We start from the raw sequence: 3,614 nt of genomic DNA, 5'->3' as shown, positions 1-3,614 counted from the left end.
CTCTGTAACGAGCAGGAAGGCGTCGCACTGCGGGGCCCCCCCCGAGGGAGACGCGGACGGAGGCCCGCTCTACGGTTTGCCTTTGAACTCCTGGGTCAGGCCCTTCCGGCGCTGCTGAGGGGAAGCCTTCAGCTGTTTCCTGGTTTCTGTAAGGGGGGCGGGGCGGGGGCGCGTCTCCCCGAGAGTCAGGGCTTGTCCTGTAAGAGAAGCACCGCACCCGGCGCGGGGGTCCGGACGAGCCAAGGGCACGTAGGGAGAGGCCGGGGCGAGCGCACGTCAGCACCTCCCAGGGACAGGATGACGGCCCTTGGGCCCCGGGGGTGAGGGCCGCGGCCACCCCGCCACCAGGGGGCGCTGTGCAAGCGCCGTGCTCTGGGCTCCTGCCCGGACGGGCTCCTATCGGAAGCGCTCCGCCTCCTCGCTCAGTGTCCTCACTGTGCAGGTGGCCAAGCCCGTGGGAGGAAGGGCGGGAGGGATGGGAGCGGGGAAGGCGCGCCGGCCAGAGGCACACACCTTCGGCTGCGTGGTCGGCCATCGTCACCGCCGCGCCGGGAGGGACAGACGTCCCAGGCGCCGCCCGCGTGGAGGAGAGGACAGAGTGCCGGGGGACGCACCGGAAGGGCACCCGGCGCGGGCAGGGAAGAGGCCGGCCTCACAGGGACTCTCGCAGGAAGTGACGTCTAAGCTGAGCTCTGGGCACCGAGGACCCAGCACCTCCGGGTCAGAGGTCACGAGAGAGCACGCTGGATGCCCGCGGCTCTGGAGGTTACGGAATGAGGTCGTGCCCCTGGAAGGCCTGCAGGGGGTCGGGCCCTCGGGGCGCTGGCGATGCTGGTCCTGGGGAGAAGCGGTCACGGCCCCGAGGCGGGGGGGGGGGGGGTGCCCTGCCTGCCCCGCCTGCCCCCCCTGCCCTGCCGCTCACCGGCCCCTGTGCTGCAGGGGGCTCCCCCTGCGCTGGGCTCCGGGGCGCCTGGCGGGGGTCTGGAGGGCAGCGGCCGCGGGGGTGAGGCGCCGGGCTGGGCATCTCAGCGCGTGTGCCCGGAGACTCGCGGTTTAGCTGGGAGGCAGTCGAGGCACTTTGTAACGAGGCCGATGTTTCACAGATTTGATGCTGATGTTGGAAAGAGGAGACCAGGCCGCGGTCAGCGCCCAGGGACGCAGGCGGGGGACGTTAGCACACCGTGGGCGGGGGGCAGTCACGTGGCCGGGAAGGGGCGCAGGGCTTCTGGGAGGACTCTGCCGCTGGGGCCAGTGGACAGAAGTGGGCCTGGAAAGGGGCTCGGGAGGAAGGAGACTCCGGTTTTGATTTGCACGCGAAGCCGGAAGCGGTCCGATACCCCGGTCCTGTGTTCCTGACGCTCTGCATTCGATGCAGTTATTCGTACGTCTCTCTGACTAGTGAAACTCCCTGAAGGGGCCCAGGCTGGAGGGGCCCCGGTCCAGCCCGGTCAGGGGTCGGGTCGGATCTCCAAGGCCCTGGGCCCCGGCTCTGGAGAAGCCTCGGGTCTCCCGCAGCAGAAAGTGACCCACCGCCCCTGAAGGCGGCGCCCTGGGCGTGTGGGTCCCCGAGCCACCTGTGCACAGGACCCCGGTCCGACGGCAGGCCCTCCGCTCTGTCAGGGGCCGCGGCCACCAAACCGCGTGAAACACACGAGGACGTCCGTCAGACCGCGTCCACCGCCCCCGCCCAGTCTCCGCGGGACCCTTTACAGTCTAGGCCCTGGAAATGCTTCTCTGTGAAAACACTGACAAGGCCCCTTTTATCACGGAGCGATGATCACGTACTGGTGGTTGTTAGTGCCTTGGCGCCAGCACGCAGGGGCTCATGTTTGTAAACTGCAGGAGCGCTCTACTAGCCGTAAGCCTAGATTTTTTAAGCATTTACTTTCTCTTTATGAGGTGCTTTTCACTTTGCTCTTTCTACATTTACCATTTTCTTTTTGACGTATCTCCAGTTCCTGGAAGTTTCTTAAGAATATGTTGTGACGTGCCCCCATTAATTACTCTGAGCAGCAATAAATGAATGTATTTGTTGCTGAGTCCTGGGAGCTGGGCCAAGAGATTTATGGCTGTTGGATCAGATCAATTGAGGCTTGTAATAACTCCATGAAGTCTAGGGAAGTATGGGCCGTGCTGTATTTTAACCTCAGCCAGGGGTGGGGGCCAGACACCCCATTGTATACGGAGTTTCTCAGCAGCACATGGTCTGGATTCCCGGTGAGGCGGGGAGATCTTCACTGTACAAGCAAAGCGCTCAGAGGGAGACTCACCCTTCCCTTCTGCTATGACCCAGCCTTCCCCCTGGCACACGGGGCAGGAAGTGCGGGTCTGACCAAGGCCACTGCCATTCATCCTTCACCCACGGGCCAGGCCCCACAGCAGGGCACACGGGCACACTCACAACCCTTCTCATCAGAGAGTCCAGAGGAGGAAGAGAAAAGAGAAGGCAGTAATGGCGTAGGAGCCGATGTTCTGGAGGGGACCCCGACGTCCAGCCCAGCAGCTCGTCTGGCAGATGGGAAAGTGCCGCTGGCCAAGAGCCTCCCAGGGCACTGGCTGGCCGCTCCCCGAACAACCACGACCCGGGCCTCTGACACCCAGAGGCCTGGGCTCTGTCCGGCACGTTCTCCCANAGGGGAAAAAGGCATCGTGAGGTTCGGAAAACAGAAGGCCCCAGTTTTGTTGAGATGACGGGGCCTGGAGGATGGTGAGGGTCGGGATGGGGACCCCGGGGGAGGCCTGGGCCCTTGGCCCAGAACTGGAGGAGAGATTAGGGGCACGTGTGGTGGGTGGTGGGTCTGCAGAGGCATCATAGGAGCGGGTCAGGGAGCCGGGCGGGACCGCAGGACCTGCCCCTGATCCAACAGGCAGGGACAGAAGGCACGGCACCGCTGAGGTCCGGCTGAGCTCGGGTGAAAGAGGAGAGGCGGGACCGGAGGGGAAGTCTAGTTGGGGACAAGTGGCACCTGAGAGGTCGTGTGCACATTAATTCACAGCTGCCAGAGGTTTTATTCATTCAACCTGTGTCCTCTGTTGGCTGAAAACTGACCACGGGAGAAGGGCCATGTCTGCATCCCCACCACCTCCCCAGAGAAACGGGCGCTATCAGTATCGCGTGGCAGAGCAGGGAAGGGGCCCAGGCTGGGCTGGAATTGCAGGGAGAGGCCAAGAATGGGTGAATACTTCTTTGAATCACTGATAGATTTTCTTCATGAAACAAATATTCTCTAAGTGCCTGTTAGTGTTGCGTCCTAGACAGTGTGAAGCTCGAGGTCCAGATGGGGGAGGTGCTCACACAGAACCGGGTGTAGGTTGCGTAGGCTGTGAGGACAGCCCACGTGAGCTGTGTGCACTGATGCGGAGGGGCCGGAAGGTTCCAAGGTCGAGGAGGCGCGTGAGTAAAGGTCTGGAGCAAAACGTCCTTACAAAGAGCCTGGAGGCCTCCTGTGGGCCTTGAGGCTGGACTCAGCTTGCCTCTTTGACCCTCATGGAAGGGTTTCCAGCAACGTTTGACCTGATGGGACTTTGCTGAAGGCCTGAAAGAGTTCTGGGCTGTGGTGGAGACTGGGGCAAGGGAGGGGAGTGGTGAGGAGGGGGAGAGGGACGGGGGGAGG

This window comes from Crocuta crocuta, unplaced genomic scaffold, assembly GCF_008692635.1.
Source record: "Crocuta crocuta isolate KB4526 unplaced genomic scaffold, BGI_CrCroc_1.0 scaffold506, whole genome shotgun sequence".
Taxonomy (NCBI): Eukaryota; Metazoa; Chordata; class Mammalia; order Carnivora; family Hyaenidae; genus Crocuta; species Crocuta crocuta.
This window is presented reverse-complemented; position numbering follows the sequence as displayed.